Source organism: Canis lupus, chromosome 7 (genome assembly GCF_011100685.1).
Source record: "Canis lupus familiaris isolate Mischka breed German Shepherd chromosome 7, alternate assembly UU_Cfam_GSD_1.0, whole genome shotgun sequence".
Lineage (NCBI taxonomy): Eukaryota > Metazoa > Chordata > Mammalia > Carnivora > Canidae > Canis > Canis lupus.
This window is the reverse complement of record NC_049228.1, coordinates 35,293,087-35,317,042: the sequence shown is the minus strand read 5'-3', so window position 1 is coordinate 35,317,042 and position 23,956 is coordinate 35,293,087. Positions and strand designations below refer to the sequence as shown.

General features: G+C 43.4%; 1 long non-coding RNA gene across 1 annotated transcript in view; it reads left to right on the top strand.

Annotated features, from left to right (window-relative positions):
• The window catches only part of LOC111096700, a 37,857-nt gene extending 17,783 nt beyond the window's left edge, over window positions 1-20,074 (top strand). Inside the window, exon 3 of the long non-coding RNA XR_005362227.1 lies at window positions 19,704-20,074. This is a non-coding gene — a long non-coding RNA (uncharacterized LOC111096700). The remainder of the gene's footprint in view (window positions 1-19,703) is intronic.
• Window positions 20,075-23,956: the final 3,882 nt, after the last annotated feature.

Below are 23,956 nucleotides of genomic sequence, written 5' to 3'. Positions count from 1 at the left end.
TCTGGTAACCAACTGTTTGATCTCTAAGGTATGTTTTTTTGTTTGTTTCTCTCTCTCTCTCTTTTTTCCTGTTGTTTGTTTAGTTTCTTAAATTCCACATATGAGTGACATCAATTGGTTTTTGTCTTTCTTTTGCCTGGCTTATTTCACTTAGCTTAATACTCTTTAGATCCACTCAAGTTGTTGCAAATGGCAAGATTACATTTTTTTTTTTGGGGGGGTCCCATTATATATATGTACATATACCATATCTTCTTTATCCATTCACTTGTGGATGGACCCTTGGGCTGCTTCTATAATTTGGCCGTTGTAAATAATGAGCAATAAACATAGGGGTGCATATATCCCTTTGAATTAGTGTTTTTATGTTCTTTGGGTAAATACCCAGTAGTGTGATAACTGGATCATAAGGTAGTTCTATTTTTAATTTTTTGAGAAACCTCCATACTGTTTTCCATAGTGGCTGCACAAGTTTGCATTTCCACCAACAATGCATGAGGGTTTCTTTTTCTCCACATCCTCACCAACAATTGTTTCTTGAGATTTTTGTTTTAGCCATTCTCACAGGTGTGAGGTGGTATCTCATTGTGGTATCTGCATTTCTCCAATGAGTGATGTTGTGTATCTTTTCACATGTCTGAGGGCCATCTCTATGTCTTCTTTGGAGAAATGTCTTCTGCTCTTTTTTAAATTGGATGATTTGGAATTTTTTTCGGTGTTGAGTTTTATAAGTTCTTTATATATCTTGGATACTGATCCTTTATTGGACATGTCATTTGCAAGTCTCTTCTCTCATTCCATAGGTTGCCTTTTGATTTTGTTAATTGTTTCCTTTGCTGTGCAGAAGCATTTTATTTTGATGTTAGTCCTAACAGTTTATTTTTGTTTTTGTTTTCTTTGATTCAGGAGACATATCTAAAAAGATGTTATTATGGTGGATGTCAGAGAAATTACTGCCTATGCTCTCTTCTAGAATTTGTATGGTTTCAGGTCTCACATTTAGGTGCTTAATTCAATTTGAGCTTACTTTTGTGCATGTGTAAGGAAGTGGTCCAGTTTCATTCTTTTGCATGTAATTGTCCAGTTTTTACAGCACAATTTGTTAAAGAGACTTTTTCTCATTGAGTATTCTTTCCTCCATAGTTGAAGATTAATTGACCATGTGATTATGGGTTTATTCTTGGTCTCTCTATTCTAATTCCATTGATTTATTGTTTATTTTTGTACCAATACTATACTGTTTTGATCACTACAGTTTTGTAATATAATTTGAAATCTGTAATTGTGTTACCTCCAGCTTTGTTTTTCTTTTTCAAGATTGCTTTGACTATTCAGGTTTTCTGTGGTTCCATACAAATTTTAGGATTATTTGTTCCTGCTCTGTGAAAAATGTTGATGATATTTGGTAGGGAGTGCATTAAATCTGTAGATTGTTTTGGGTAGTATGGACATTTTCACAATATTTTTTCTTCATTTTCACAATATTTGTTCTCCTAATCTATAAGCATGGTGTAGCGTTCCATTTATTTGTGTCATCTTCAGTTTCTTTCATAGTTTTCAGAGTATAGGTCTTTCACCTCCTTGGTTAAGTTTACTCCTAAGTATTTTATTATTTTTGGTTCAGTTGTAAGTGGGATTGTTTTCTTAATTTCTCTTTCTGTTACATTATTAGTGTATAGAAATGCAGCAGATTTCTGAATATTAATTTTGTATCCTGAAACTTTATTGAATTCTCTTATCAGATCTAGTAGTTTTTGGTGGAGTCTTTCATTTTCTGTATATAGTATTATGTCATCTGCAAATAGTGAGAGTTTTAGTTCTTCCTTACTGATTTGGATGCCTTTTTTTTTTTTTTTTCTTGTCTGATTGCTGTGGCTAAGATTTCCACTACTATGTTGAATAAGAGTATAGAGAAAGGATATCCTTGCCTTGTGCCTGATCTTAGGGAAAAAGCTTTCAGTTTTTCAACATTGAGTATGATGTTAGCTGTTGATTTTTGGTATATGGCCTTTATTATGTTGAGATGTTTCCTCTAAATCTACTTTGTTGGGGGTTTTATCATGAATGTTGTACTTTGTCATGCTTTCTCTGCAACTATTGAGATGATCACATGATTTTTATCCTTTCTCTTATTGAATGTGATGTACCATGTTGGTTGATTTGCAAATATTGAAACTCTTGCATCCTAGGAATAAATCTCATTTGATCATGGTGAGTGATTTTTTTAAATGTATTGTTGAATTTTTTTTGTTAGTGTTTTGTTGAGGATTTTTGCTCTGTGTTCAGCAGGGATATTGGTCTGTAGTTCTCTTTTTTTTTTTTTTTTTTGGTAGTGTCTTTATCTGGTTTTGGGATCACGGTAATTCTGGCTTCATAGAGTGAATTTGGAAGTTTTCTTTCCTCTTCTATTTTTTGCAACATTTGAAAAGAATAGGTATTAACTTTTCTTTAAATGTTTGGTGGAATTTGCCTGTGAAGCCATCTGGTCCAGAACTTTGGTTCATTGGGAGTTTTTTGATTACAGATTCAATTTAATTGCTAGTTATCAGTCCAGTCTAACTTTCTATTTCTTTCTGCTTCAGTTTTGGTAATTTATATGTTTCTAAGAATTTAATTTATCCATTTATTCTAGGTTGTCCAATTTGTTGCTGCCTAATTTTTCATTATATTCTTTTATAATCCTTTGTGTTTCTGCAGTTTCAGTTGTTATTTATTCTCTTTTATTTCTGATTTTTTATTTGAGTCTTCTCTCTCTCTCTCTCTCTGTCTCTGATAAGTCTGGGTAGAGGTTTACCAATATGTTGAAACAAATTTTCAGAGAACCAGCTCCTGGTTTCATTGATGTGTTTTATTTTGTTTGTTTGTTTGTTTATATTATTTATTTCTGCTTTAATCTTTATTATTTCCCTCCTTTTGCTTGTTTTGTTTGTTCTTTTTCTAGTTCCTTTAGGCATAAATTTAAGTTGTTTATTTGAGATTTTTCTTGTTTCTTGATGTAGGCCTGTATTGCTATAAACTTCTGTCTTAGAATCACTTTTGCTGCATCCCAAGGAGTTTGGACCATTGCATTTTCATTTTCACTTGTTTCCAATGTGCTTTTTAATTTTTCCTCTGATTTTTTTGCTGACTCATTTATTGTTTAGTAGCATGTTGTTTAACTTCCACATGTTTGTACTCTTTCCAGATTTTTTCTTGTTATTGATTTCTAGTTTCATAGCATTGTGGCAATCTTTTTGAATTTGTTGAGGCTAGTTTTGTGGCCTAATATGTGATCTCTTCTGGGAGATCTCTTCTAGGAGAAGAGTGCACATGTACAAAAAATTTGTATTCTTCTGTTTGAGGATGTAATATTCTGAATATATCTGTTAAATCCATCTGGTCCAGTGTGTCATTCAATGCTGGTGTTTCCTTATTGATCTATTTGGATAATCTATCCATTGATGTGCATGGGGTGTTGAAGTCCCCTGCTACTATTGTATTACTATTTATTATTTCCTTTATGTTTGTTATGAACAGTTTTATGTACTTGGGTGTTTCCATGTTGGGTGCATAAATATTTACAATTATTCTGTTCTTGTTGGATTGTACCCTTTATTATGACACAGTGCCCTTTTTGTCTGTTGTTACAGTCTTTCTGGAGTATCCTTGGTTGCAGATTTTTTCCTTTGAGTACTTTGAATATATCATGCTACTCCCTTCTGTCCTGCAAAGTTGCTCTTGAAAAAATCTACTAATAGCCTTTTGGGGTTTCCTTTGCATGTAACTATTTTCTGTTCTCTTGCTGCTTTTTTTTTTTTTTAATTTTTTTATTTATTTATGATAGTCACAGAGAGAGAGAGAGGCAGAGACACAGGCAGAGGGAGGAGCAGGCTCCATGCACTGGGAGCCCGACGTGGGATTCGATCCCGGGTCTCCAGGATCGCGCCCTGGGCCAAAGGCAGGCGCCAAACCGCTGCGCCACCCAGGGATCCCTCTCTTGCTGCTTTTAAAATTTTCTTTGTCTCTAGCTTTTGCCACTTTCATTACTATGTGTCTTGGTGTGGATCTCCTTTTGTTGATTTTTTTGGGGGGGAATCTCTGGGCCTCCTGAATCTGGACACTGTTTCCTTCCCCTGATTAGAGAGTTTTTCTGCTATTATTTTCTTTAAATAAATGTTCTGCTCCATTTTCTCTCTCTTCTTCTGAGATCCCTATAATGTGGAAGTTAGTTATTAAGCTTGATGGAATTGCTGAGTTCCCTAAGTCTACTGTCATTTTGCTTTCTATCCCTCTTACCTCCTCAGCTTGATTACTTTCCATTACACTGTTCTCCAGGTCACTAATTTGTTCTTCTGCCTCCTCTAGTCTCGTTTGTATTCCATCTATTGTATTTTTAACTTTATTTTTTGTGTTCTTCATCTCAGATTAATTCTCTTTGTCTCCTTTTTAACAGTCTCACTGATGTTCTCCACTCTTTTCTCAGTCCCAGGGTATATCTTTATGATCATTGCTTTAAATTCCCCACCAGGCATAATATTTATCTCCATTTTGCTTAGATCTCTTGCCATGGCTTTTGCTTTGTCCTTTCATCTGGGACATATTTCTTCATGTCTTCATTTTGTCTCTTTGTCTGTTTCTGTATATTAGGAAAGTCATCCATGCCTCCTGTTCTTTTTTTTTTTTAAATTTTTATGTATTTATGATAGTCACACAGAGAGAGAGAGAGAGAGAGAAGCAGAGACATAGGCAGAGGGAGAAGCAGGCTCCATGCACTGGGAGCCCAATGTGGGATTCAATCCCGGGTCTCCAGGATCGCGCCCTGGGCCAAAGGCAGGCGCTAAACTGTTGCGCCACCCAGGGATCCCCATGCCTCCTGTTCTTGAAGGTAATGGCTTTATGAAGAAGAGGTAATATAGTGCACTGTAGTGCAGTGTCCTCTACTCACCAGAATCTGGCACTTAAGGGTGTCTTGTATGTGTGTTTCATGCACCTACTATTGTGGCTTGACTGCTTTTTTTGTCATTCCAGTCACCTGCAGTGGCTCTCATTGCCTGTTGTGGGCAGTGTTTGGTCCCTGTGATGTTAGTGGGCAGTCTGGTGCTGCCTTGGGCTTGAGTCAGACTAGGCATCTGCCAGAGATGCAATAGCACCAAACTACAGGGCACTTATCTGTGTTTTCCCCTAAGAAGTTTTCATTGATGGGCAGGGCCTGCAATCAGCCCAACTGTCTGCCCTTAGCCCACTGTTGGGGCCACAGACTGACTGGTGTGTGTGGTTTCTTTCCTCTCCCTGGGGCAGAAATCACTTTGGAGTGGTACATGCATGTTGGGGCTGCTTGCATACTACCAGGCTTACGGCCCAGTTTGAATGGGCTCTGACCACAAGACTGTGTTGGATTGGGAGGGGTACACAGTGCCCACAAGGTTTGCAGGCCAGTGGAGGGGATGTGCCACCACTGAAACTGGGCCAGCTGGAGTGGAGTACACAATTTTAACAAGATGTGTGCTGATCTTCCATGGGAGGGGGCCCACCACCCTGCCATCTTGGGATTCAAAGCCCTGCAAAGCTCTTGGGTGGAAAGACTGGGTGTTGGCAAGGTTTGTGCTGGTTTTCTGGGGGAGGAAACTTGTAGCACTGGTAATAAGGCAGGCTGTGTTGAGGGGGGCACATTCACCAAAGCCAGGGGAGGGAAGGTACTGGATAGAAGCAAGTTAGGTAGTGAATGTCAGCACTGTGCTGGTTCCTGCCAGTGGCTGTGTGTTTATACTGGAGGACAAGTGAGCAACATGGTGCCTACCTGCTCCCTTGTTCCTGGGGGAGTCTCCTAGTGATCTCTGTCCCTTGGGACACACTCTGAGAGTAGTAAATAACTCTTCCTCCTGTATGCCCCAGGCATTTTTCAATCTATGCTGTATATTAGCAGGCCATTTGTTGTGCTACCTCTTTAAGGGCAGGGACTCAGTTTCCTCTCAGCCTCCTGGCTCTCCCAGAGCCAAGACCACTATTGTGTAAAGTCCCAGTCTTTAAATTCCACTGGTTGTAAGAACTCACAAAATTGGGCCCCTCTGGTTTTCAAAGCCAAATGTTATGAGGATTTGTCTTCCTTTCATGGGCTCCTTGGTATGAGTGTCTGCTCCTTTCACTTCTCTGCACCCGAAGTTTCCTCCCTCCCCTCCTGGATGGTCCCATGGGTCCTTTTACCTCCTGACTTTGTCTCTGCCTTTCCTACCCTCTTCGATGTGGACTCTTCTCTACATTTAGTTGTGGAGTCTGTTCTGCCAGTCTTTGGGCCATTTTCTAGGCTATTAGATGTGGGTGTTATCTAGTTGTATCTGTGGGAAGAGATAAGCCTAGGGTTTTCCTACTCTGCTATCTTCCCAGCCTCTTCAACTCCCCTTTTTCTCTTCTCTGTAGTTTTTTGGGCTCATTATCCTTCTTATTGCCACAGGCAGCCACCTGTTGGTCCTTCTCACCTTGCAAACTTCTCAGCAAAATCCAACTCTTTTCACATGAAAATCCAGGAAGGTTACCAGATAAAGGACAGTTGGCCTGCACTATTTGGGATAAACATGGGTTGCCATGGATATTTGGGCTATACCTATACTAAAAAGTATCCATTGTTTGTCTGAAATTCAAATTTAATTGGACATCCATATTATTATTTGCTAAATCTGGCCATCCTAAAATACAGACACACAGTAATGTGCAAATGAGACCCAGGCTCATCTTACAACCTGGGTTTCCCTTCTCTTCTCTGTCTTCAAAACCAATGTTTTTTTACTCTTAAAAACATTGATATGTGTGTGATAGGGGAAACAACAAGATAAACCCAAACATATTAATAAAAATTGTTGATATTTATAATAAAATTGATTTTTCTTCTGACTTAAAAATAAAATGGAGGCACATCTGTCTGGCTCAGTTGGTAGAGCATGTGACTCTTGATCTTGGAGTCATGGTATCAAGCCCCATGTTGGATGTAGAGTTTACTTAATATAAAATAAAATGTTGTCACAAGTAAAATTTATTTAAAAAATAAAATGAAATAAAAACAAAGCAAACCACAAACTCAGACCCCCTCTTTGGGCTCTCCTACCCACAGGCTAATGTTAACTACCTCTAAGCACCCTCTGGAACATTCAGCTAACCATGTGTACTGGACTTCCTGCAGACCATGGAAACACCATGGCTACCAAACACACATCATTTCAGTCATGTGAGTCAAAATGACTCCCTCTGGCCAAACAATCCATGGGTTTAGGCTGAACTCGAAACAGTTCTTTTTTTTATTCATACCCAAGGTGGCTTAGCTCCAGAGAAACCCAGCAACCATGACACTGAACAGTGGCCATGAAAACATAGGCCAGATTCCTCTGTGGCAAAGACTTTCTATGAAAAAAATCTTCAGCAGCTAGCCACTGATCCTCTTGTGTTGAGCCATGTTTTGTAATAGGTATCCTCTGTGTCGAGAAGCAACTATTCCTCTCCACAAAACTCCTTTAAGAAATGAATGAGAATGATAGAAGAGTGGTTCCATTCACTTACTTTCAGAATCTCAAATGTCAACTAACTTTCAAGTGATTAGCATATCTACAGGAGTGAAATGTTAATGTAATGAGTTGCTCTTCCAGTTGATAACAGAATCCTGGTGGGTATGGGATGTCCAACAGTGTTCCTCAAGTACTTCAAAGCAAAATGATCAGTTTTCTATATTCTGAGCTTCCAGTTTCTGTTCTTAAATAAGTGTGAGAAATCTTCCATTTAGGTTAGCATGTGTCTCTCTAGAAAAATTACCCAGGGGAAAATGATGCCCCTATTCTTATTGCTTGTCTTTTAGATCCATCACAAATTCTAGTATTTAAGGTCTTAAAGTTAAATAATCCTGTCCGGAGGATGCAATGTAAATACAAGTTAAATAATCATACAATCGAGACCATATGTCCAAGCAGACAGTGTGCACCATGATGGGGGAGTGAGCACATTAAGATAAATCATGTCCAGATTGCAAGGTGCAGGATGGTATGGTCTCCATCCCTATTCCCCTGCAGATCTGAAGGACTCTGGGAGTGCTGCTGGCAGACAGCCTTCAGCTGTCGGCCCTCCAGAAATTACCCTTGGCTGCAGAGGGCCACCTTGCCCAAGGTCATGTCCTCTTCGTGGGGCAGCCTGTATCCAATGACTGTTCTTTGTAGGGTATAAAGGCTCAGCCCTCTTGCCTGAGATGTCTGAAAACTCTGAAGGGGCAACCCAGCATCAGAGCTCCTCATGGGGTCAACTGAGGCTTTGTTGAAACCATGGCACAGTCCAACTTCTTCCAATCATTTCTCTTTCTCCAGGGGCGTTAATCCCAAGAGCACTCTCTAATAAGCTTCCTGCATGCTAATCTCCACCTCACAGCCAGTTTCCCAGGGAATCAACCTGTAACTATTGTTGTCAGGAATAGTCCAAGAAGCAGATGCTAAGATGGGATTCTGCAGCTGAACCACCTGCTGTCAGGCTGGCAAAGTCGATTTCATAGTTGCTAGCAGTTGAGGCAGAGCTTAGCCCAGTGAAAGGTAGCAGAGTGATTGGTAAAACTTTTGCCAGTAGTGAATTTGGATGGTCTACCCAAGAAAGGCAATGCACTAGTATGTGACATGTATTAGACAGTTAAGAACCATGGGGGGAATAGGAATTGGAAGGATATGGATCTGGATGACTGTGGCAGGGGGCACTTGCTGCTTTGAAAAATGAAAGGCTGACAGTGATTGCACAAATTACAAGGTGGGTGTGAAAGTCAAGCCTTCTTGGCAGCACGTAAAGAAAGGCACAGCTCTTGTAGCCAGAGAGCTGAAAAAGCTAAGGATCAGCCCAGGATTTAATCTTAGGAGCTCCAGAGAGGATTGAACTCTCAACCTAGGTAGGTCTATTCTGTCCAGGGCCAGGCTCTAATTAGTGAAGAACGGGACCTGGAGATTAGAGGTGGGGATATATGGGGTGGTAAGCTTCAGAATCCAGTTCCCTGAGCCCAGGAAATTGTGGAATTGGCTTCCTTCTCCCCACGCAGGGCTAGCATCCACCCCACTGGCCCAAGGACTCTGCAGAGGCCATTGCCCTGCAGGCCAGTGGGCACCCTCATCAGGCTCTGCCCTTTGGGGTCTGAGGCTGATGACAAGCATGAAGTCATACTATCACCTGGCTGGGGAAGTGCTGGATCTGCTGAAGGAGAAAAGGTGCCACTTGTTGAAGGAACTGCAGGATGAGCCAGCATGTGCTGAGCTGGGTGCTGACAGTGCTGAATTAGAGATTGGAGGGAGAGAGGAAGATTGAGGTTGTCCTGACTATATATTCTTATTTTCTGTATTCTTGATATACTGGCATTCAGGGGCCTTGATCTGGGAGAGACTGCTGCTCTAATTCCTAGAGACAGCAAATTACTCAGGGATACCTCTCATATGCAAACCAACCAAACCCCAACCAAGCCCATGTCCCCCATGCTCTCCTTTATCAAACTCACACACTAGGCCAATATCCCTCCTGCCCTAAATCACCCCAGATCCAGGGACCAGATTAGTGTGGATTATCCTTATAGTCTAGAGTCTGCTGAAATTATCCAAAATCTCCAACTGTAACCTCACTCAGAGTACCTTTTCTACTTTACTTATTTATTCCTGCAAAAACTCCAATAAAGGCTCTGGGACATGTTTTTCTTCTTCTTCTGACTCCTGACTGTTCCTGTTCCTTCTCCATGTGGCTCTGCATGGTGTGCCATGCCTCCTCTTTCTAGGAATCTGAGCATCAACTTCTTCCTTCATGAAAAATTCTCTACACATCTGTTGTATTACCATACATGAGTAAACAACTCCTGGATACATTTTTAACACAAGGGTAGAACATAAAGTTGGGAAGGGAAATTTTATAGATATGAGAGCACTCTCCTAGGATACAAGATTTAATTTACTCTGGCAAGGGTCCCAGGAGATGGAGCAAATAAGCTGCCAGGTATAGTTCATAGAAGGACGGAGAAAGCAATGGCCCATGTTAAAGTCAAGTAGATCTGCCAGACTTTTGTAGCAGGAAATAGATGAAAAGATCAAAATTTCCAGAGAAACGGGCATGCTGACATATATCCATAGTTTGTAAGATTGGAAAACCTGCCCAAACCACTCTATTTTACAGGAGGTAGGAGGTAGGTATCCGAAGGACACTCCACTTTCTAGAATGATAAGGAATGAAAGGGGAAGAGGACACTAGGTTGTTGAAAAGCTCAGTGGTGACTGTACTTGGTAGGCCAGCGCTGATGGTAGGGGCTGCTATTACAGAACCCGAGTCCCTGCTGAGAATGATAAGATCCCCAAATAATAGAGTGGTTACACTTAACTGTAAGAAGCAAGGTGATACAATGATTAAAATGAGTGGTCAGGCCAGCTGGTCAGCTAAGTGACCAAGCTGGCATAGAGTTATGGAGGTGGTTAATAGGACATGACGTTCCTGACACTATCAATGGGCACCAAACAAGGGCACTGCTCATTTATACAACCAAAAAATAAAGTATAGAGAGTGGCATCTACCATAATTAAAAGTCATGATCCTTTGTCCTTTTTTTGGACCTGAGATCATTTGGGTCCTCATGAGGAAAAACCTTCAACATCACAATTATCTAAGGTATTGTTTGTCTCAGTCTTTTTCCAAAGATCCTTATGGTTATTTTCTTAGATAATGGTGTTAATCATCCTCAGAGTCATGAAACATGATCATGACATCTCTGTTATAGAATGGAAGCATATGGTGACCAGGTCATAAATGGAATTCTAGCCCAAGTCTTAGTTTGTAGTGAGTCCATTGTACCCACTGACCCATTTGATGGTCATTTCTCTAGAATGTGAATATATAATTGTGATGGCCATATTTGATGTTGACTTTATCTCACATTGGTTTCTTGGCCTATGGGGTAACAGCAATTGTGGTTAAGAAGGAAGAAAGTCTTAGAAACTCTTCCCTTGTTCCCCTACATTAGCCAAGATAGTAAAGCAAAACCAATATTGCATCCTGGGGGGAATGACAAAAGCTAGTCATACCCATTAGGCCATGTGAGGAATGACAGAAGGAGAGAGAGTAGGGGGGTGGGAGAGAGAGATTTAGGGGTAGGGAAAGAAAGAAGGCTCATAATCAGGAGGGAAAACAGGCCTTCTATTCTCTACATATGAGGATTGAAGTGCATCTAGAAAGTATTGAATGGATCCTAATAATAGAGGTTCACCCTGGAAGGAACTGATAGCTGTTATCAAAAAAATAATAATAATAATCGGAATAATCTCCATATTGAATTTTTTTCCCAGGACTGTTCTGAGAAGGGAAGGGAGCATGGAGGACTACCCAGCCAGCAACCTGCTGTAGACAGCCTGGAAGGGAGGTGTTTGGAATAAGTTTGGAAATAAGCAGAATGGAAATAGATAAGAAAACAAGTCATGCCATGGGCCTGGTAACTGTGCCTCTGCAGAGTACCTATCTAAGGCTCAGGGCCAAAAAAGGTCAACCAAGTCCAAGGCCGGGCTGCTGTGACCCCCTTAACCACATCCTTCTGGTTTTGTGACATGTTACAGGTCAACAGTGCATTTCACTTAGCAAAGTTTGGCCAGATATTGACCATTGATTTTAAAACACAAAGGATTAAATTACATGTGATATAAATAAGATTTCTAAGCAAATTATAGCCCTGAGAGGGATGAAGTTTCTGAATACATCACAAGGATTCTGGGAGGGCATCTTTCAGCAGGCTGGGGGGCTGTGGTGGGAATAGACAAGGCTTTAGAGAGAGCTTTTGTCAGCTCTGAACTCCTCACACTCTTGGGTCCATCCTTCTTTACAGTCACTGATAAAGCCAGTGATTATAGGATGGAGGAATAAAAGGAAAAGATAGTCAGAGCAGGCTAATATGGGGACTATGGGAATTTGAAAGATTAAAAATTGAAATTAAACATAAGAAAAATAAGACAAAAACAGTGAAACATAAAATAAACAACCCACTAACCCTGAAAGGTAATGAAAAGCAATAAAAGATCAACGGTCTGAGATTTAAAGCAGGAACATAGAAGGCGAAACTCTTTTACCAGCTAAATTAAAGGGTTAAAAACATGGGGAGATAGATTTTAGATTAAGGATAGAAATATGTGTAATGTGCAAAAAAGGAATTAAATTTATATTTCTTTGATAGGAATAAAAAATCAGGAAAGACAAAGCAGTTGCAAAAAGTTGAAGTGGTGATGGGTGGTCCCTAAGACCGTGGTGGGGCACCAGTCCTGGGCACACAGCAGCAGACTGTAGGCTCTGTGAACTAGGGAAGCCCCTCTTCACTTCTGGGTTTGTCTGTAGCAAAACTTGTCATTTGGTCATGACCAAATTCTAAATCAGTTCCCTCTGGAAATGGATCATATCCACCCAAAAAGAATATTTAAAGTCCTTGGAGAATGCAAAAAGGTGAGGCATTAAAAGACCCAGAGTTCTTGTGCTCCTTCCTGCCCATTCACATTTCCTACCTCTTGTCTCATTCTCTCCTGAATGTTTCCCTCATGAAAACCTTAAGTAATATCAAAAGAGCTTAAAGAAAAATTTTAAATGTTTATTTTGAAATAATTTCAAGGATATAGAAAGTTGCAAGAGTGGGATATAAGGAATTCTTGACTTCTGCATTACCACTTTCTGAACCATTTGAGAGCAAGATGCAATTGTAATGCCCTGTTGCCCTTGAAACTTTAGGGTGTATTTCTGGATACAGCCCTGCTGGGGATTTAACGGTGTTCCCCTCAAAGTATTCATGCCCGCCTGGAGCCTCAGAATGTGACCTTATTCTGAAATAGGGTCTTTGCAGATGTAATTAAGGATATTGAGTTACGATCATCTTGGGTTTAAAGTAGGCCCTAAATCCAGTAAACTGATGTCCATATAATAAGAGGAGAGGACAAAGAGGGACTCAGAGACTTACAGAGAAGAAGGCCACATAAAAATGGAAACAGAAATTGGAGGTATGGTGCCACAAACCAAGAAATGCCAAGGATTGCCAACAATCCTCTAAAGATATGAGAAAGACCTGGGACAGTTTCTCCCTCAGTTTCCAGAAGGAACCAGCCCCACTGATTGACACTTTGATTTTGGTCTTCTAGCCACCAGAACTGTGAGAGAATATATTTCTGCAATTTGAGGCCACTGATTTTGTGGCAATTTGTTATGGCAGCCCTAGGAAACAAGTACAGACTCTCCAAGTGAGGTTATCACCATTGACCCAACACTACCACCCAGTCCGCAGACCCCCATTTAGGCTTTGCCAGATCAGCCAACCATGTCTCTGTGTTCTTTCTGGTTCAGGATCTGATCAGTCCAGAACACACATTACATCCACTTACCACATCTCTTCAATTTCCTTCCACATGGAATAATTTCTCAGAATTTCTCACCTGTCTTTCATGTCCTTCAGTTTTAAAGAATACAGGCCTTTTATTGTATAGGACAACCCTAACAGTTCTATCTGATATTTCCTTTTGGTCAGACCTGATCAGGCTTTGTTGGCAGCAACATACAGACAGGATGCCAGGCTCTACATATTATAGCACATTATAGTATGCCACCCCTTGGTGACCTTGATCTCTTGGTCATGTTGGTGTCTTCCAAACTTCTCCCCCATCAAGTCACTACTTATGCCTTAGTAATGATAACCATTCTATGGGGAGATCTTCTGAGATGATACCAATATCCTGGTCCTTATCAAGCTCCTCTCATCAGCCCCTATCTGAATAACTCAACACCATGATGCTGCCATACTATTGTTTTTTATTTCCATTAATTCCTTCTACATTTATTACTTGGTAGCCTACTGTATGAAATAACTTTTACACACACACAGACATACACACCCCATTTATTTATCATTCATTTATTTATCAATATGGATTCATATTTTTTTAATAAGTCGAATCCGATGCTATCATATTATTTTGATGTTTAGATCATCTGAGATTTAGCCAGTGGGATCTCCATCGGCTGGTTCCCGTGTCCTTTTGACATGCTCTCATCATTCTTTTTTTTTTTTTTTTAATTTTATTTATTTATTTATTTATTTATTTATTTATTTATTTATTTATGATAGTCACAGAGAGAGAGAGGCAGAGACACAGGCAGAGGGAGAAGCAGGCTCAATGCACTGGGAGCCCGATGTGGGATTCGATCCTGGGTCTCCAGGATCGTGCGCTGGGCCAAAGGCAGGCGCTAAACCGCTGCGCCACCCAGGGATCCCGCTCTCATCATTCTTCAAGCATCATCTTATTTTCTGGCACAAGAAGATAGTCCAGGCTCACCCATTCTGTCCCCTGAATCAGCCATTTCTGGGTTCTTTTTAGTGAAAAATGGTATTTAGAAACCAAGATTGGATGCTCCATGTGCTCACTGCTATAGGGATGCTATTGTTTCTGGTTGCTCTCAGCTGATAGAGCTAGAATTTATTTGTATGCACATATATGTACTTCCACACATGTATATATCTGTGTCTATGTATATATGTATGTAATAGAACAAAAATGCAGCTGAGTAATTTGAAGAACTAATTGGCTTTATTAAGTGATATGTGGATCGGGCGAGCAGAGGGGATCTCAGAGGAAGCTGTACAAAATGAAAGGTTTGTATAGGAAGAAGGGTGGAGCAAGGAAGTTATTAGCAGAAGAAAAGAAAAAATTATTCCAAACAAGGCCTTCCCTTAGTGGTGTGAAATAGAAAACCACAGGCCCAAAGGTATCACTTAGGTTAAGGTTCAAGTCAGTAAACCAAGATTTAACACCTAACCTACCTGCAGTTTCTTTCTTTCTTTTTTTTTTTAAAGAAAGATGCAGAGTCTTTATTTTTTTTAAATTTTTATTTATTTATGATAGTCACAGAGAGAGAGAGAGAGAGGCAGAGACACAGGCAGAGGGAGAAGCAGGCTCCATGCACCGGGAGCCCGACGTGGGATTCGATCCCGGGTCTCCAGGATCACGCCCTGGGCCAAAGGCAGGCGCTAAACCGCTGCACCACCCAGGGATCCCCTACCTGCAGTTTCAACCCCCTCATCGCCCGCCGCCCAACCCTTGCTAAGGAATGCAACTTTTAACCAGTCAGCATAGGGATCTCCTGGTCAGCACCAGGAATTTTACAGGCAGACCCTTCCCCTTGGTGGGTGACCTTGCCTAAAACAAGGAATTCTTTGCTGATAGTTCCCTTTCTCTGCTCCCTCTCTATTTTTAAATCTTTCCTTTTCTATAGCCCACCAGAGCTCCCCTCTACTTGCTAGATGGGATGCTGTCTGATTTATGAATTGACTAGTAGAGCCAATTGGATCTTTAAACTGTACTCAGCTTAATTTTTCTCATTTAATTGCAGGGGGTGCAGGGAGACTTATTAGGTGGATGACCTCATCTCCCTTTGGGGGTGGAATGGGACCCATGTGACAGGTGACCTCATTAGTGCCTGTTGGAAAATTCTTGACTGACCAGCTAAAACTGACAGATCTGGGGGAGTTTGGAACTGCAGTTAGGTTAGGTGTTAAGCCCTCATTTTGTGACTTGCCCTTGTGAGGCCATTTCTGGCCTGTGGTTTTCTTTTTAATGTATTTATCTGTTTATATGTTTAGACACTCTGAGCTCATACCATACTGGCAGTTCTAATCTGGTGCCCCATCGATGCCTCAAGGTCCTTCCCAACCTCCACCTTTCACATCCTGTCACTTCTCCAACCTGGCTCTCATGACCCTCCCTACATGTATTTGCTCAAGCTACTTATTTGTTCAATGTGACGAGCCTCCTTGGGGTCAACTCCCACCACCTCCCTATGGCTCAGCCTCTGGCCATCGTCATCACTGAAAGGAGAATGGAGGGAAGACAAAGCTCAGAGGTGGTTTCAAAGGAAAATGTGCTAAAGGTAGCCCAACCCTCCTGGAAGCCAAGTGCAGAACGTGAACTTTGATTTTACAAGCACATACTTTGCCCTTAACAGAGGAGGAAGTGAAAGGCATTATGTGATATTCGCCAGAAGGAGAGGCCTGAGTTTTCCCCTGGCTCTAGCATGATACCTGCAATGAAGCAAAGCAAGCAAAAAGAAAGGGGGCTGGTGTGAGAAGAGAGAGGGAACGGGGAGAAGAAAGGTGTGGATGTTACAGAAGTGAAGGACCATAGTGGCAGAGATGAGACGTGGACACTGGCTTTTCAGAAATCCCTGGAGGCAGAATTTCTTCTAACTTCCTAACCACTTTTCATGGGGGCCACCCCAAATCTGACTGCTACCCCTCCTGGGCCGGGCATTTCCTTTCCCCCAGCCCTGCCCTCTGGCCTCCCACCCCCATACCCAATGTTGGAGGACCCTCCACGGTGCGCACGATGACGTAGACCTCACAGGTCTGCCTGACTTCTGAGGGCGTCAGCTACTCTTCCTTTCTTCTCATGCAAATCAGGATGCCTGATCTTCTGATCTTCAGCTGCTGCTAAGTTCCCATCTGAGCAGAAGCAGAAGTGCAGCACAATCTTGGCAGAGACTCAGAGATATGACCTTGCTTGTCTACACTGAGAAACCTTCTTAAGAAAACATCAAGTATCAGGAAGGAGATAGAGCGAACGGCAGGAGAGATTTTAGCCATAATATAATAAACTTCCCATGACTCCGTGACCCGGAGAAAGCCGATAAGGAATACTTTGCTCCCACTTGGAAAGAAGAGAGAAACAAATCACGCAATATTACAAGAATGATACACTGAAGTCTGTAATTAAGTGGCTTCTGGCAGGAAGAGGGAGATTCAGAGTTAGGTTTTCAAAACTGCTCCATTGCAACCTCTAGTACCCCCTACTTGTTGCTTGCTTCCTGGGCTGTGTTGTAAAGGACAGGAAAATTAGAGAAAGAAAGGTAGCCGAGGACCCAGGCTCAGAGGGCCATCGTCCCTGTGCCAGCCTCTCTACGGTCTCTGTCCGAGAGTGGGAAGGAACTTCTAAAGCAGGTGCCACTGGGCAACTGGAATGTGTCACATGAAACAAGATCAAGCCCACTTTCCTTCCTCTGAGCGAAGACTGCCCTTTATTCTGCAAATCTGTTGTGGGGGTCAAATTTCATTTGGTTAGGGGGGTGTCTCTCCAGCTCATCCTGGGAGCTTCTGCTTCTGAAGTAACTCGAGAATCTCCTTCTAGAGAGGAGTCACTCTTCCAGTCTCTAGCGCAGACCTCCTTGAAGCTTTGTTCTTTTTGGCCCCCTCCAAATAAACAGGCTGTTTTCAGGAGGCACCTGAAAAGCCTCTCTGACTCTGATTTGCAGAATTGTCAACTGCTTCTGTTAATTGAAGCTGGCTGCCTCCAGGTGGCACCAGTGCGCCACTGTCTTGAACTGAATCTGGGCTTCAGGTTCTGGGCTGGAAGCAAGAATAGCTTCTCTCCCATCCAGCCCATTCCGGGGACCACCGCCGAGAGGGATCTTCCTAATGATGAGGGTCCTTCTCAGCTCAGAGCCCATCGGAGGCTTCCCATTGTCTGCTGGCAAAGCCAAACTCTCAGAGGGGTCACTGCCTGAGATGAGGCTGAGACCATCCTGTCTGAACAGGCAGGATATGGAGGGGGCAGGGCTGTTTGGTCGGAATAGAGGATGGAGGGCGTGAAGTCTGGGAAAAGAGTTAAAACAATAGAATCAATGAGCACGAAGAGGACCCCTGGTGTCTATCCCCAGTGTTCACCTCTTGGTGTCCTTGCAGAGATGCACTGCAGACAGAATTCATGGGGTCTGCCTTCACACAGGACTCGTCACTCAAGCTTTGGTGCTCACGTTGCAGGTCCTAAAATTCCACAGAGAGGGAGGAGGAAGAGAGGCTTTCTCCTCGACCTCTAGGTGAAGCCCAGCACAACTCTGGGGGTCCTCAATGTCTGCAACAGGGGTATGCAGCAGCCCTCAGATGGCTTCCTGGGCAGCAAAGAATAAAGGGGCCAAAGAACAGGAGAGGACTCAGAGCCCAAACTAACAACCCCAGGGACCCCATGAACCTCAGATACCCCCACAAAGTCAGATGACCTCTAATTGGGGGTATCGGGGTAGAGCCAGTGAAACAGTTGCTGGAATCTTATTAGCACTCGCCATGTTGAAGACAGGGAGGTTGTCTTTATGTGCTCAAGCTGTTCTAGCAAAATCCCACAGACTGGGGACTTGTAAACAACAGAAATATATTTCTCACAATTTTGGAGGCTAAGTCCAAGATTGAGATGCCACCATGGTTGAATTCTTTTGAGGGTCTGCTTCCTGGTGCACAGCCAATGTCTTCCTGCTGTGTCCTCCTCTTGTAATGGACAGGGCTGGGAGGTTCTCTGGAGCCTCCTCTCTAAGGGCGCTAATCCCATCCATGGGGGTTCTGTTCTCATGACCTAATCACCTCCCAAGGCCCTACATCCTCATACAATCACATTGGGAGTTAGAATTTCAACACACACATGTTGGGGGGACATGAATATTCAGCCCAGAGCAGCGACCATATAACTTTATCATCTTGGAAGGTTTTATTACTAAAGGAACTCAAGAACCTCCTAATTGTGAAACAGCTTTTCCTGGGTTCTTGCTATTTTATGACTAGAAAAAAAATAAAACCACCGCACCCTATTGTTTTTTTCCCTACTGCTGCCTTCAGATATATTTGGTCAGAGAAGCTCTTGGGCTGGGCCTATAAACCCCAGGCACCAAGTCCTAAGCTCTGGGGTTGGAGTTTTGGTCTTGCAGTCCATTCAAAACAGAGGTCTGAGCAGCAGCAGCTGCAAGAGGGAAGGTTAGATCTTTCTCCTTCCTGGCTGCGGGTCCGTGGCTCAATCTGTCACCTCTGGGGTCCACAGTGTGGTGGGGGAGAGAGAGAGTACACTTTGACATTTCTGAGGGCGAGAGGGGCAGTGGCAGTAACTGGGCTGGGGCTGAGTGGCTAGCATAGCCTCACCCTCCACCAGCCGGATGCAGCTATCCTTCAAGACCTGGGTGGCTTGGTTTTTGTTTTTGCAGCCTCATTTGCCACGATGCTCATTTCTGAGAATGCTGTGCCAGTGTCTGGGCCAAGATGAACTGTCTCTCCCCACCTGCCCCGGTCCCCCAGGCTTCTTGCTTCCTGGGGACATGGAGTGCTAAAATATGAAGCCCCAAGACTGGGGCGTTGGTGACCTGGGCAATTTGGTTCAGCTCTGTGTCTTACCTGCTGTGCACCTGTGGGCAAATCACATGTCCACCTTGAGTCTTACCTTCTTTACCCTAAGGAAGGGCAAAAATGTCATCTATGCCCCTAGGTTGTGAGAGTAGGTGACATCAAATATGTGGAGGTGTCACATGAACTTCATTCAAGAGACCATTCAGAGAGCAGGATTTTTTCCTTGCCTTTTTTTTTTTTTTCTAGTCACATCTATTTCCAGAGGGAAAGGGAATGATGAGCTTAGAGTGGGAAGTATGGGGGGGGGGAGGGTCAAATACCTGTATTTTTATTTCTAACTTTTTGTGTGATGCATTCGGATTTCTCATATGGCCATTGGCCAACATTCTGTAGAACGGGGAGTGTCTTGGGAGGTCTGTCCGTTCTGTCCAGTGATGAGCCCTAGGACCTATGACTCTGCCTGGCACGTGTAGGAGCTTAATTAACATGTTGGAGTGGTGTAGGTTGTAACATAACCATAAGAAATATATTGATTGTGCTATTTCTAAGCCCATCCCCTATGTCCTTGTCTCTGTTTCAGATTCCCTGCTCTGGTCTTGCTCCAAACATTTGTTGAACTCTGATTCTAGTGGAAGAAGTGAAGGAGGGAAAGACACAAAGATGGATCAGAAGACCCTTGACCTTGGGGCACCTGAGAGGCTCAGTGGTTGAGCATCTGCCTTCAGCTCCCGGCGTGATCCCAGGGTCCTGGGATTGAGTCTCCTATCAGGGTCCCCACAGGGAGCCTGCTTCTCCCTCTGCCTATGTATCTGCCTCTCTCTATGTCTCTCATGAATAAATAAATAAAATCTTAAAAAAAAAATGAGGAAGACCCTTGACCTTTAAAAGTCTAAAGCCTAAAAAAGGAGAAAAGATACAAATGTAAATAAATGTAACCTTTCCCTTTAATTTCTCCAGATAAGTATTGCAAGTGTTTTAGAGCTTAAGAAACACAAAGTCCATGCATTTCACTGACCCAATTATGTACATAAATGTGCATTTATAAAAAACCTTTTCAAAGCCATCTGTTTGAAAATACTTGATTTTGCTTTTGAACTTTACCTCCTGGTCTGTCTGATAAAGCCCTGCTTGCAACTTATTTCTAATGTCCTAACAGTGGTCGCTGCTCACAATGACATCGGATCCAAGCTTCCTACATCTTCACCCTAGATATTAACCTGGATTGAAGATCCCTTTAGAGTTTAAACAGCCATCTAGCTCAAAGTGGGAGTTATGAACAGCCAAGAGCACTGCGTTCCCAAAGCAGTCCAGAACCCCTGTGATGAAGAGCTTCCCCTCTCTAACTATAAAGATCTAATGATAGAAACCTTCAGCTGGAGGCAGAAAGGATTTTGTGCATGAAATGGGAATGCAAATTCAAATTCATAACAGGGGAGAGGTTGAGTGGAAGGAAACAGAACACATGAGCTTTTTTGGCCCTTTTCAGAAAGCTTCCACGCTTGGGGCACCAAATTCTCCCACATGCCACAGAACCAGCCAGAAGCTCCTGTGCTGGGGATCCCACTCCATGTTTCTCTTTATCTGGCTGTTGATTTGTATCCTTTATCATATCCTTTCATAAAGTAGTAAACATAAATATGTGTTGCACTGAGTTTTGTGAGCTGCTCTAGTAAATTAATCAAATCTATGGAGGAGGTCGTTGCAAGCTCCAATCTGCAGCCAGTCACCAGAAGCACAGGTGACAAACAGCCTGGGGCCTGTGACTGGCATCTAAAGTGGGAGGTGGTCTTGTAGGACTGAACTCTTAATCTGTGGGATCCAATCCCATCTCCAAGTAGATGGCATCAGAACTGAGTTGAAGTCTCAGATACCCCCCTGGGGTCCAAGAATGGTTTAATATTGTGCGTGGGTAACTCCCGCCCACCACGGTGGAAATGAGTCTACGAACCTTAGAAGATGTATATTGTATGGGTTTGGACAAATGTATAAGAAAATATATCTACCTACACAGAGTAGTTTCACCCTAAAAATCCTCTGTTCTTGCCCTATTCATCTCTTCCTTCCCCCACCCCTACCTCCCTGCCCTAAACTCCTGGCAATCACTGATTTTCTGTCTCCATAGTCTTGCCTTTTCCAGAATGTCATATCATGGATAATTTTAAAGCTCTATGTGCAGCCATGATTAATAACCATTAGATGCTCATTAAGACCCTGCTGGGCTCCATGGCACACATGGGTGGCACAGAAGAGTCTCTGGCAGGGCCAGTCTCCAACAGCACCGTGTCTGTGGCCTGACTCACTGATGAGAAAAGAGTCTGTACCTCTGGTTTTCACCCGTTTTGCAGTGAGGTTAGCTGTTGCACCAGAGGAGCTGGTGAGGTGTGCTACTGCCCAGGCCTCAGGAGAGAAGGAAGGCAGAGGGTGTAGGGATGAGCACACAGAGCCCCAGGCTGAAGGGACATCTCAGTCTAGTGTCTTTGAAAAGGGGGCTGGAAGGTCACTGGTAAGCCCTAGAGAAAGGTGAATCAGTCCTTCTAAAACCTCAACATGATGGGGACGCCTGGGTGGCTCAGTCAGTTAAGCATCTGCCTTTGGCTCAGGTCATGATCCTGGGGTCCTGGGATCGAGCCCCACCTTGGGCTCCCTGCCCAGCGGGGAGTCTGCTTCTCCCTCTCCCTCTGCTGCTCCCCTGCTCGTGCTCTCTCTCTCTCAGATGGATGATCTTTAAAAAAATAATAAAAATAAACCTGATGTGGAGTTTAAAGCCTCCCTTGTGTAAACCCAGCTTGAGGTGGGAAGGCACCAGTGAAGTCTCTGGATACACACTCGCAGCTGCCCTGAGCTCCCCTCCTGGAGCTGTCGGTCCTTCGACCTGTTGTTCATTGAGCAGAAGACTCCAACCGTGCTCTTTCCAAGTAGACAGGTTGGTGCCAATGCACCGAAATCACCACTCACTGGGATAGAAAAGATGACCGCACCTGTTCCCACCCTGGTTGGAATCTTTATTGTACTCAGAGGTGTTCCAGCAGCTGTTCAGACCATTAGTGGGAAGTAGACTCATGCATCTGTCCCTGCATTTTTTTTTTTTACCCTCAGAAGAGACAGAGCGATTTTCAACACTATTGTGAAGCAGGATGAAGACAAATGAAGGCACAGAACTCTCAAATGCAGCCCTAAAGACACCTTCCATCCTTGTGGGGACCTTTGGTTCCCGACCACCCCCCACCACCCTGCTCTCCCCTCCTCTACCACCTTTATGAAATATCAGCCGGACAGTGTTTCTCCCTCTTCTCGGCTGACCAGCCCTCAAGGGCCTTCCTATACTGAGGATGATAACTAAGACCTCTGAGCCCGGCTGAGAGGACCCTGAGGGATCAATGGGCTCTCCTCAGAGGTGCCTTCCCTCGCCCCTCCCACTCTCTGGATTAAACACAGTTTTACCTTTTCTCCTGGCATCCTTCCACCACCTCCTACGGTTGACCACCACTTGTGATTCTAGGGTTCTGATGTTGGTTTAACAACCTTGCCCCGTGAGACTGAATCTCTGTGAGTTCTGTATTGGCACAGGTGGTGGAAAGGGGCCCCATGACCATGGCTGCCTTCCCGGAGAAAAGGTGTGCTGAGGGCCTGGACAGTCCCCAGACAGCCAGGGAAGCTGTGAGAGACTCGCTGGTGGCAGGACCCACAAGACCTGGCTGGGGATTAGACTCTGGTCATGGGCAGGGGACTTTAAAGGCTGGTTGGGAGACAGTGCCATCTACTTTGAGGGAAGTGCAACAAAGACAATGACATCATTTGGGATACTCTGGAACATACTGGGCCACTTAGTGGAGACAAGTAGGCTGGCTGCCAGGGAGCCACCACTCTTGCTCTCCTCCAGGCACTTCCTGCCCACACATTTGCCTTCCTTGGGTACAGGGCCAGGACCACCAGTGTCTCCCCCGTTGGCAGGTCTGGACATGGAGGTCTGAGGGAGAACAGTCCAGCCATGTGTGTAGCCCTCACTCACCAACAGTGTCCAGGGCTTGTGCCATTGTTGGGGGACGTTTGGCATTATAGACAAAGAGGCTTGAGGTACCTTTGAGGTTCTCTAGAGGGAGGGAGAAGGTAGCATCTATATAGCCATGCTCCTTCATGCAAAGTCTGATTTATTTCTCCAAACAGCCCTTCCGGGCAGCTAGCATGATCCCTACTTTGAAAGAAGAGGAAATGCTTGAAGAAGCTGTACATCTTGGTCAGAGTCACACAGCTAGTGAGTTGCAAAGCCAGGACCCATGCTTTGGTTTCTTGATCAGGGCCACTCTGTCTTCCTCCTGGGCGACTCTGTCACTGGACAAGAGTATTATGGAGAACAGGTATAAGAAAAGTTCAGAGGACACAGGGTTGTTCTGGTAGGGGTGGGAGTGAATGTCAGTGTGGGCCTGTTTTCATTAGGTCAATTTGAAGCAAAAGGGTGTTCATGTGATCCAGAGACCATACTCCTTCTATGAGGAATGGCTTGAAGAGAGTTGAGTGTAAAGAAGCTCTTTCTGGATTATTCATATGTCTTTTTTTTTTTTTTTTCAAGTAGGCTCCACACTCAGAATGGAGCTGAACATGGGGCTTGAACTCACAACTTTGAGATCAAGATCTGAGCTGAGATCAAGAGTCAGATGCTTAACCAACTGAGCCACCCAGGTACCCTTCATTTACCTTTTTTGACAGACTTTCATTCCATTTTTATTCATTCATTCATTTTTATTCCGTTCCCAGGCAGTATCAAATCAGGTGCAAGATCAAGTTGGTCATATTCACTAATCCATAGCATGTAAGGAATTGTCCTTACAAGATTCT